We start from the raw sequence: 12111 nt of genomic DNA, 5'->3' as shown, positions 1-12111 counted from the left end.
ACATAATATCCTGCCAGAGACACAGAATTCACTTGACATACGTTCTGAGTGCCAAGATAATGGAATAAGCTCAAGAGGAACCTTGAGTCTCACCCAGCTGGGTGCTCCCCATTCCCTTGGGGAGTGACAAAGGGGTGCTGGCCTCAGAGTGGCTGCAAGGGAAATGTGAGCTATGAGATGCCCCCCAGCCTGGGTCTAAATGGCCAGCTTCCCTGTGATTCTCTTTCTATGGAAGGCAGAAAGATGTAAAAGCACAGACCGTGCTGTATTTAATGACGGCCTGATTCCTGGGATTAGTCCAGGGCTCAGCCTGCTACATTGCTGATATGGTTTGGCTGTGTCCCCACCCAAGTCTCATCTTGAATTGTAGCCATAATCCCCACATGTCGTGGGAGGGACCCAGTGAGAGGTAATTGAATCACGGGGGTGGTTTCCCCCGTACTGTTCTCATGATAGTGACTAAGTCTCACGAGGTCAGATGGTTTTATAAGGGGGAGTTTCCCCGCACAAATTCTCTCTTGTCTGCCGCCATGTAAGACGTACCTTGGGCCTTTCAGCTTCCATGCTTGTGAGGCCTCTCCAGCCACGTGGAACTGTGAGTCCGTTAAGCGTCTTTTTCTTTATAAATTACCCAGTCTAGGGCATGTCTTTATCAGCAACATGAGAACAGACTAATACAACTGCATTCCTTAAGTCTCTTGGTGACTAGGAGGTGAAATGGTGTTGATCTTCTTGGGCCTGACAGCTGGCCACCTACACCTCATTCAGGCCTGACCCAAGGGAAATGAGATCAGGTCAGAGAAGATGCTTGCTTCTAGGGGCCCCAGTCTAGCTGTTCTCACTCCCTCCCTGCCTGCTCTGGGCACACCCCCTCTTAAATAATGTTCTCCAAGTGTGGGCCCAAACAAGCAGCTTCAGCGTCACGTGGGAAAGCTGTTGACGCTGCAAATTCTCAGCCTCTTCCCAGCCCTACTGAATCAGAAATTCAGAAGGGGTGGGGCCCAAAAAGTCTGTCTTGACAAAACCTCTAGATGAGCCTGGGCAACACAGCAAGGGCTTGTCTCTACAGAAAATAAAAAATTAGCCAAACGTGGTGGCACACGCCTGTAGTCCCAGCTGCTTGGGAGGCTAAGCAGGAAGGCTTGAGCCGCTTGAGCCAAGGAGGTCAAGTCTGCAGTGGGCTGTGATTGCATCACTGCACTCCAGCCTGGTGACCGGATGAGACCCTGTCTCAAAAAAAAAAAGGAACCTCTAGATGATTTTGGTGCTTGCTGAAATTTTAGAAACACTCAAGTTTTAGACAGAGATTAGGAGGGAGAGTTTTGAAAATGCCTGGAACTAGGGAGTTCTGGAAATACAGTCAAGTAGTCTGGCGATCTGGGGTTTAGCTCTGCTGTTCTCTCTACCTTGCCAGGAAATCATAGGCCTCAGTTTTTTCATTTGGAAAATAAGAACACAGGCTGGACACTCACTAAGGGCCCTGGCAGTCCTGACATTCTAGGACTGACGGCTGAAACTGACAGATTACAGACAGTGCCCCTTTCACTAGAGAGAAGCCTGAGTGGGTCAAGTTCGGTTGCTAAGGGCTGTTTTAGCTTCAAAACAAAGGAGAATAATGGCAAGGAGAAGGGTCTGTCACCAGGAAAAGTTAAAGAAAGTGAGAAACCCAGTTGTGTGGAGTGTGCGTCTGTGTGTGTGTGTGTCCACAGCATGCAAATTTATCTTTTTAGGTCTTTACTTGCTTTAACTATTTTTTCTCTCCTCTTTATCTTTTGCCTTTCTTTCTTTTTCTTTCTCTTTCTCTCTTTCTTTCCTTTCTTTCTTTCCCTTTATCTTTCCTTCCTCCCTCCCTCCCTCTCTCTTTCTTTCCTTCCTTCTTTCCTTCCTCCCTCCCACCCTTCCTTCCTTTCTTTCCTTCCTTCTTTCCTTCCTCCCTTCCTTCCTTCTTTCCTTCCTACCTTCCTTCCTTCTTTCCTTCCTTTCTCCCTCCCTTCCATCCTCCCTTCCTTCTTTCTTTTCTTCCTTCCTTCTTTTTTCCTTCCTTCCTCCCTCCCTCCCTCCCTCCTTCCCTCACTCCCTCCCTCCCTCCTTCCCTTCCCTTCCCTCTCTCCCTTCCTTCCCTCTCTCCCTTCCTTCCTTCCTTCCTTCCTTCTTTCCCCCTTCCCTTCTCTTTCTTTCTTTTTGAGATAGAGTCTCACTCTGTTGCCCAGGTTGGAGTGCAGTGGTGCAATCATGGCTCACTGCAGCCTTGACTCCTAAGCTCCAATGATCCTCCCACCTCAGCCTCCCAAGCAGCTGGTTCTATAGGCATGCACCACCACACCCAGCTAATTTGTTTTTCTTTTTATTTTTTGTAGAGATGAGGTCTCGCTATGGTGCCAGGCTGTTCTAAACCCCTGGCCTCAAGCAATCGTCCTGCCTCAGCCTTCTCAGTAGCTGGTTCTCCAGGCGTGCACCACTATCCCTGGCTCATTATTTTTATTTTTATTTTTTGTAGAGATGGAGTCTCACTATGTTGCCCAGGCTGGCCTTGAACTCATAGGCTCAAGCCATCCTCCCACCTCAGCCTCGCAGAGTGTTGAGATTACAGAAGTGAGCCACGGCGCCCAGCCTTGCCTGTATTTCTTGACTACCTATTTCTCCAAAAACATGATTAAGTCTCCCTCATTCTATTGAGAAATAAACAAAATCCTTCATTATGTTTTACAAGGTCTTCTACCTGCCATCTTTTCTCTCCTTCCCATGAGAATAGACCATCTCAAAATAGTAGCCACCACGTAGAGACATCACAGCAAATCTCTTATTCCTTCCTTGACCTCCTCCCTCAATCTGGCTTCTACCTCCATCACTCTAGGAACCTGGCTGGCTGCCTCCTACTTTCTAACTCCGAGGGACACTTCCAGGCCTTATGTTGCTTCATCTCGTTGGCATTTAACACTCCATCCTCTCCTGATTCTACCTTCTGACTGCCCCTGGTTGGGCTTCAAGCGATGCCAAATAGCTGCCACTCTTCGCCTTAGCTTATAAGTTTATATTTTATGTTTCATTACACACACATAAATTTGCATGCTATCCAAAGTATGTTATGGAAATAGACAAGGTACAGGCCACTTAAGTTTTCAACACTCCTTAAAGGAAACCTCAGAAGAAAATACAGTTGACCCTCAAATCCTGTGGGGGTTAGGGGTGCTGCTCCCCCTACCCCATGCAGTTGAAAATCTGCATACAACTTTTTCTTTTTTTCTGGAGACAGCATATCACTCTGTTGCTAAGGCTGGAATGCAGTGGCGCCATCATAGCTCACTGCAGCCTCCTGGGCTCAAGTGATCCTCCCTCCTTAGCCTCCCAAGGAGCTGTAACTACAGGCACACACCATCATAACTAGTTAATTTTTTAAGTTATTTCTAGAAATGAGATTTCACCATGTTGCCCAGGCTGGTATCAAACCCCTGAACTCATGCAATCCTCCTACCTCAGCCACCCAAAGTCTTGGGATTATGGGCATGAGCCACTATGCCCAGTCACGTATGACTTTTGAATCTCCAAAAACTTGACTGCTAATAGCCTACTGTTGACTGGAAGCCTTACTGATAATGTAAACAGTTGATTAACACATATGTTGTGTGTTACATGTAATATATTATGTGTTCTTACAATAAAGTAAGCTAAAGAAGAGGAAATGTTATTAAAATATCATGAAGAAGAAAAAATATATTGACTATTCATTAAATGGAAGTGGATCATCATAAAGGTCTTTTTCCTTGTCGTTTATTCTTTTTTTTTTTTGAGATGGAGTCTCGCTTTGTTGCCCAGGCTGGAGTGCAACGGTGCAGTCTCAGCTCACTGCAACCTCCGCCTCCTGGGTTCAAGCAATTCTCTGCCTCAGCCTCCTGAGTAGCTGAGATTACAGGCGCCCACCACCATGCATGCCTGGTTAATTTTTTTGTATTTGTAGTAGAGACGGGGTTTCACCATCTTGGCCGGGCTGGTCTTGGACTCCTGACCTCATGATCCACGCGCCTCAGCCTCCCAAAGTGCTGGGATTACAGGCATAAGCCACCGCGCCGGGCCTCTCTTTCTCTTTTTCACATTGAGGAGGCTGAGGAGGAGGAAGAAAAAGAGGGGTTGGTCTTGCTGTCTCAGGGGTGGTAGAGGCAGAAAGAGATCTATGTATAAGTGGCCCCTTACAGTTCCAACCCAAATTATTCAAGGATCAGCTGTATTCTTTTAGAATTAAATGCCGGAAAGCTTTGGTTTTCCTTAAGGAACTAGCATATCATCTCACGTACAACAAAACTCAGAAAGCAATTCCCAAAACAGTTTAAAACAGACAAATGGTTAATGTCAGTCCCTGGAGAGAGAACCAACTGGAAATCATCACAGCAGTGGCACTAGGGTGCAGACCATGTCCTATTTCTTGGTCTGGGTCCTGGTTAGGTAGCACCCAGAATACCCAAAACCCAAAGATGTATTGACCCATACAATGATGATCTCAGAGCATTGGTAAATTTTTTTAAGAAATCCCCATTTTCTGTTTTCTGACCAGAAAGTTCTGATCAGATTAGAGGCCCAATTATATTCTTATACAGTTTTATGACCAGCCAGGCACAGGGGCTCATGTCTGTAATCTCTATACTTTGGGAGGCCAAAGTGGGAGGATCACTCGAGGCCAGAAGTTTAAAACCAGCCTGGACAACATAGTGAGACTTTGTCCCTCAAAATTAAAATAAAATAGAATCTGGCCAGACACAGTGGCTCAAGCCTGTAATCCCAGCACTTTGGAAGGCTGAGGCAGGTGGATCACTTGAGGCCAGGAGTTCAAGATCAGCCTGGTCAATATGAGGAAACCCCATCTCTACTAAAAATACAAAACTTAGCTGGGTGTGGTGGCTTATGCCTGTAATCCCAGCTACTCCAGAGGCTGAAACAGGAGAATCGCTTGAACCCGGGAGGCAGAGGTTGCAGTGAGCTGAGATTGCACCACTGCACTCCAGCCTCAGCAACAGAGCGAGACTCTGTCTCAAAAACAAACAATAATAATAATACCATGGAATCTTATGACCTTTATTTCCGCATTCTGTTTTTTGTACTGATCTTGCTCCTCTGTTCTAAATTGTATTTTAGAATACAAATACAAATTTTTTGGTACAAAATTTTTTATGTTTAGTTTATGATCATATATTCTATATTTCATTATATATAAATGTCAAAAAATGCTATCCAAAATGCTTTATGGAAGTAGACAAGGTGTAAATAAATATTCTTTCAAGTAGGGTAAAATCTGTCTTTTGTTTCCATGTTCTTTACTGCTGGTATGCAGCAGTTGTTTGATTAATGCCAAAAGAAATAAAAGTTTATCTGTGAAGAAAAAGAGAACAAGAGAGCAAAAGCTAAAGGAGTCGGTAGGAGCTAAGGGAAGGTTCTTTTTAAGATGAGAAAGATCTGAGCAGACCTACAGGGAGGTGGGAAGAAGCCAGGAGAAAGGAATAAATTAAAAATTAGGAGAATGAGGGCCAGGCACGGTGACTCATGCCTATAATCCCAGCACTTTGGGAGGCCAAGATAGGAGGATCACCTGAGTTTAGGAGTTTGAGACCAGCCTGACCAACAGAATGGAAACCCCGTCTCTACTAAAAATATAAAAATTAGTCAGGCATGGTGGCATGTGCCTATAATCCCAGCTACTTGGGAGGCTGAGGCAGGAAAATCTCTTGAACCCGGGAGGCGGAGTTTGCAGTGAGCCAGGATTGCACCATTGCACTCCAGCCTGAGCAACAGAGCGAGACTCCATCTCAAAAAAAAAATTGGGAGGATGAGCTATGAGTCTTGGTCCCAGGAGAGACGAGGATGTAGAATGTACAAACGGGGCGAATCGTCTTGAAAGAGGAAGAAGGAAGACACCTCCTTCTCAATCTCCTGGTTTGGGTTTCTGGTCATCTTTTTAACCTGTAAATAGCTGTGATGCCTCAGAACTCAGTTCTTCATCTCTTCCATCTCCCGATGATCTCATCTGAGATGGCTTTAAATACCATCTGTACTCTGATGATTCCCAAGGCTGTCTCCAGCCCAAATCTCTCCCGTGAACCCAGGACTGCCCACTCAACATCTCCACCGGGAGCCTCAACAGACGTCTCCAATTTAACATGAGAAACACCCGACTCCTGCTCTCCTCCCAAACCTGCTCCACCCACAGCTGTCCCCGTCTCAGGCCAAGGAAGCTTGAGTCATCCTCGACTCATCTAACACAACTCTCCAACCCATCAACACATCCCATTGCCTCCATCCTGAAAAAAACAAAAAGTTCAGAACTCTAGCACTTGGCAGACCTCCACTGGTACCCCACTGGCCAGCCACCATCACCTCTCACCTTGATTAAATGTTCACCTCCTAGCTGACCTTTCTGCTCCCACCTTGGCCACCCACAATCTTTCCTCAACACAGCAGTAAGGAGGATCATTTAAAAATGTTTCGCCTCTTCTCAGAGCCCAGCGCTGGCTCCTGCCTCACTCAAAGCAAAAGCCAAAGTTCTTACAACGCCTCCAAGAGTTTTCATTCTGCTGCCACCTTTATTTATTCAGGATTGCATTTTATTTAGGACTGCACTTTATTAAAGGCTGCACTTATTTAGGATTGTACTTTATTTAGGGTTGCAGTTATTTAGGATTGGACTTTATTAAGGGTTGCACTTATTCAGGATTGCACTTTATTCAGGGTTGCAATTATTTAGGATTGCACTTTATTCAGGGTTGCAATTATTTAGGATTGCACTTTATTAAGTGTTGCACTTAGGATTGCACTTTATGTAGGGTTGCACTTGTTTAGGATTGCACTTTATGTAGGGTTGCACTTGTTTAGGATTGCACTTTATTAAGGGTTGCACTTATTTAGGATTGCTCTTTATGTAGGGTTGCACTTATTTAGGATTGCATTTTATTAAGGGTTGGATTGCACTTTATGTAGGGTTGCACTTATTTAGGATTGCACTTTATTAAGGGTTGCACTTATTTAGGATTGCACTTTATGTAGGGTTGCACTTATTTAGGATTGCATTTTATTAAGGGTTGCAATTATTTAGGATTGCACTTTATGTAGGGTTGCACTTATCTAGGATTGCATTTTATTCAGGGTTGCAATTATTTAGGATTGCACTTTATTAAGGGTTGCACTTATTTAGGATTGCACTTTATGTAGGGTTGCAATTATTTAGGATTGCACTTTATTAAGGGTTGCACTTATTTAGGATTGCACTTTATTAAGGGTTATGCTTATTTAGGATTCCACTTTATGTAGCGTTGCACTTATTTAGGATTGCACTTTGTTAAGGATTACACTTACTTAGGATTGAGCATTATTAAGGGTTGCACACACACACCCATGCCTCATCACTGTCTCAGGACCTCATCCTCCTCCTCGGCTGTATTTCTCTCCAGGGCGTGTGTCACCATGTGACCTGCTATGTACAATTTACCTTTCATGGCTTATTTTTTTGTCTTCTTCACTGCCTGCAAGTTCTGCAAGAGCAGGGGATTTTGTGTGTTGTGTTCACCGCTGCATCCAGGTGCGTAGGACACAGTTTGGTAAAGGATCGATGCTCAATGCGTATTTGTTCAATTCAATTTTCCCAAGTGATTCCGTTGCTTAAAATCCTTCAGTGACTCCATCTCCTTCAAAATGAAGTCCCCTCCTTTCATGCACCCAGGGTCCTTTAGGATCTAACCCCTGTCTCCTCTCCGGCTTCTTCTTTTATCACATTGCCTCCCATAATGGTCAGACAGATTTGCTGCCACTCCCTCAAGTGTTTCTTTCACCTCTGTTCTTTGCATGTGTAATTTCTTCAACCTAGGATGATACTTCATAACCACCTCTGTCGGGACTCAGTTTGGGGATCATCTACTTGAAAGAAGCCTTTCCCAAGGCCAAGATCATCATCCTCCCACGATCCACTAGACTTGTGCCTCACGTACCCTATGACACACACTATTTACCCCCATCCCTTTACTTGAGAATAGAGGGCAGCCAATCTCACGTGGGTTCCTCCAACCCCTAGCTAGAGAGACCCTCTGCAAATGTTAGGTGGTGGTATTCACTTTTATGATGATGATTATCTTTGATCAATTTTTTTATTTTTTTGAGACAGAGTTTCTCTCTTGTTGCCCAGGCTGGAGTGCAGTGGTGCGATCTCTGCTCACTGCAACCTCCGGGAGGTGGAGGATGCAGTGAGCAGAGATCATGCCACTGCACTCCAGCCTGGGTGACAGAGTGAGACTCTGTCTCAAAAACTAAATTAATTAATTTTTAAAAATTATTAAATCAATGACTCTCCCCAGTAGGTATTAAGTGTCTCCACACAAATCAACTTACTCTTTTTTAATGGATTGATATATTGATAGACTCATACTACGCACCAGAGTAGCAGTTGAAGCTCCTCTTTCCATTCAGAGCGGTTCTCCCCTTTCAGAGCCTCTTCTCTTCTTCAAAGCATGAAAAAGAGGAAGTAGCACATGAAGAGGAAAGGCTGCTAGCAATCAGAACGGCTCCCAGGGCATTCCTGCAGTCCGCAGGCACCCGGTACAGGTTCCAGTGCAGGAAACATTTTTTTAATTACAGTTCAAATTTCCCCACAAATGGATCTATCTTAATCCAAATTTATTACAGTCACGAGGCTCTTTGATCTAACTGGCTCAGCTGTACTTCTTAAGTAAACTGAGTGAGAATTGGTTTTGCTTAGTCATTAAAAACCACCTATGTTGAAGGTTATGTGTCCACAGACTGGCGTGTATTCATTCAATAAACTTTTATGTTGTTTCCACATCATGCCAGGCCCTTTGCTAGCTTTTGGGAGAGATAGAGTGACAGGGAGGAGGCCATCCCTGCCCTCAGAAAAGGCACAGTCCAACAGTCAGTACAGGAGTCACTATAACTATTTAAAGAGTCCAATCCTTTGTGTTAATGTTGACTTAAGGCAGCTGCAACTGAAAGAAGAGATACTCCTTTGTACCAGCTACATACACAGACTTCAGCTAAATGACTCCATTTAATCCTGACAATGCTACCATGTTACAGACAGAGAAACTGATGCCCACCTGATGAGATATCAGTAGCCCAGGCTACGTGCTCTTGTGTGGTGAAGCTGAGACTCCAATGAAGGTCTGTTGGTCCCCAAAGTTCATGCCTTTCCTACCACCCTATAAGCTGAGAGCCCACCACGGCCATTGAAGAAACGTCAGTGGAACACAGAACTACACAAAGTTGCCAGATCTAAACTCCATTGGGACCTGTTCACAGCTTCTTGAAAGCCAGCAGCCATCAGTGAATTAAACACACACACACACACACCCCATTAAGTTGAAAAGAAAATTTGACACAAAAGAACAGTCTACTTAATTACTTATTGTTAATGGGCCCCAGCTGGTACAAAAGCACAGTTAGTGACATCTATTTCAAGCCTCTCTTGGCTTCCCCTAGAAAGTGGAAGAAAGGTGTTGACCTTTGGGCCACCAGGCAACAGAAGAAGAGGTGCCTATAGCTGTGTGGATGAACCTTCTCCACTGAATGGTCTGTGAGCTCAAGGAACTCACCCGGCTAACCATAGCCTCAGTCCGCATCTATCCTCAGCTCCAGGAGAGAACCTGACCCTCACAGATGAGCTGAGAGCACGACCTTTAAAAAGGACCTCAAACCTCCAACACCACCCTCCCCGAAGACTCCTCCCTTTAACCAGCACGACCAAGGCCTCCATGCTAAGTTTCTGCTTGCAGGAAACATCTCTCCCGGGGTTACTTCTTTAGAATCTTTAAATCAACCACACAGATCTACCAATGGGCATGGGGATAAGAATTCATTCCATCAAGAGCTTCACTCATAAGCTCTGAATGGTCTCTCCTAAACCAGAGAGTTTCTGCCACAGCGGAGAGTTTAATGATTCTGATCATACAAAAGGCATTGCACCCCCAGTGTCTGGGAAGCAGACAGGCTGACTTCCGGGACATTCACCCAGAGAAAGTGCCCATCCTTGGCTGGGGGATTGCAAAGGGATTTAGCTGCAAACGCGGTAACTACCGTTCATGGTAACGGTTCAGGACTCTGCAGGCAATCACTTTGGGGGAAAATCCCTACTCACGTGAGCTGTGTTTTGGCTCAGATCCCTCTCAAGACTTGAACGGGGATGTCAACCATTCAGCGTGTTTTAAAGCCCCTGGAAAATTCAGTAAAAACACTTTCCCTCCCAAGCTCGTCTCCCAGGTGGGGAATTGGAAGTCCTTAGAACCCTGCTCCCAAGCCACAAGAAGCCATGCCCCCGGGACCCCCAGAGATGACTGTCACTCAGGCCAATGAAAATGCCTCCCTCTGCCCAAGTCTGACTTTCAGGGATGTCTGTGAAGTCGTGTCAAGCTGATGGAAAGGAAATCTTTCCTTTGGGTATGACTCAGAAAGAACATTTCACCCAGAAGTCACCCCGTGAGGGTCAAAAACAAATCAATGAAGGATTTGCAGATAGATGTTCTCTGAGCCCAAGTACAATTTACACAATGCAATGTACAAAGAAGATAAATCTACTCCTCTCTGCCAGGCTAGAACAGATTCCTGAATCAAAACAACTCTTTGCCACAGAACCTGAGACTCGGCTAGAAGTGAGTTTCCTCAAAAGGCACAAGGGACAGGGTTAGGAATTCCTGAAGTCATACAGCAAGCATTTGAAAGGAGCAGCGTTCAGAGAGTAAAGAGCAGCCTTCAGAGAGTAAAGACGAGGGGAGAATGAGGGCAGGGGCGGGGAGGGGGGACAGGTGTCGGCGAGATGTTCCTCCGGGACGACTTACAGGGAAAGTTGTATGGAATGAGTTTTCCAATAACATAGGAGCACAGCCACACAGCCATGTTCTGACTGAGTGGCAGGGCACCGGTTTGACAGGCAAGTCAAGTCAGGGTTGTGCCCTTTTCATTATCTCCAAGGGGAAGGGACCCGGCCGGGAGGAAATGGTTTTGCATGAGCCACAGCTGAAAGAAGCGTGTCTCCCCACTCCTCCAAACCACTTTGACAGCTGGGTGAAGCTAGGGCCAAAACAAACATGCCAAGAGCCACCGCCACCTCCAGATCTCCCTACCCCTCCCCTTCCTCCGAAACCCATCAAAACTTGATTCTGTCTCAACTAAACACAAGCTGGGAAATTGGAGAGGAGAAAGAGGGGAAGAGGAAAAGCAGAAGGGGGAAGGCAGGCAGCATCCATGCAGTCAGTTATATCATTGATTTAGAGCCACACAAGCTTCAGAGTGTCATCGGCAAGGGTCATACCTCCTGCTGATCTCGGGGGAAATTCTCCAGGATCCATGGCTGGGAGTTAAGGAGAATCTCTAAGCCATCAGGAAGGAGCAGGGCACTGCAGCTCCTCAGAATGATGGACCGGGGCGAGCTTTAATTAACAGGGTCTGATGCCTCTTCTTTTTTGGTAACTGAGCAGATTTAAAGGGCTAGAGTCCCAATTTGAAGGGTGCCAGTGCTGCTGCCGTGGCTGCTGCCGTGTCTGCTCTGGCTGCTGCTCCGGCTGCTGGGAAAGCTTCCTGCAGCCCTCTCACTCCAGCAAGAAAACGGGGCTGGGAAGGTGGAAAAGTGCAGCCAGAAACACCGGAGTCTCTCGGGCTGCATGGTTTGAATCAGAACCACAGGGCTGTGGACCCGGGCACTGCCTACCCTAGGAAGTACCAAGGTCCTGCTCGCTGTCTTCCAGACCAAGGGAAAGAGCTGGGCTCCGTGGAGGCAGAGGGCATCGGTGACACCCTCTTCAGACACGGGGCTGCATGGGACTCTGCCTGGGGAAAGTGGGAAACCTGGTCTGTACTGTGTGTTCCCCTCCTGAGAGCACTGTCACTTATGTAAGCTGCATGCACACACACCTGCCCATGTACACACACACCTGTCATGCACACACCCATGCCTGCCTATTATACATACATACCTGCTCATGCAAAAACATGCCTGCCCATACATGTACACACAGCTGCCCATGTACACACACATGCCTGCCTGTGTATATGCATACACATTCCTATGTACACACATACCCACCCATGTACACACACATTCCTGCCCATGCACACACACATGCCTGCCCATAC

The 12111-nt window shown here is 46.1% G+C and overlaps 1 protein-coding gene across 3 annotated transcripts in view; it reads right to left on the bottom strand.

Annotated features, from left to right (window-relative positions):
• CALN1 (calneuron 1) overlaps positions 1-11498 on the bottom strand; it is a 666785-nt gene extending 655287 nt beyond the window's left edge. For all 3 annotated transcript variants that reach the window (XM_058444408.1, XM_032757519.2, XM_032757540.2), the window contains exon 1: positions 11291-11498. The gene's annotated coding sequence lies outside the window, so the exon portion shown is untranslated. The remainder of the gene's footprint in view (positions 1-11290) is intronic.
• Positions 11499-12111: the final 613 nt, after the last annotated feature.

Source organism: Hylobates moloch, unplaced genomic scaffold, assembly GCF_009828535.3.
Source record: "Hylobates moloch isolate HMO894 unplaced genomic scaffold, HMol_V3 SCAFFOLD_1, whole genome shotgun sequence".
Taxonomy (NCBI): Eukaryota; Metazoa; Chordata; class Mammalia; order Primates; family Hylobatidae; genus Hylobates; species Hylobates moloch.
This window is presented reverse-complemented; position numbering and strand designations above follow the sequence as displayed.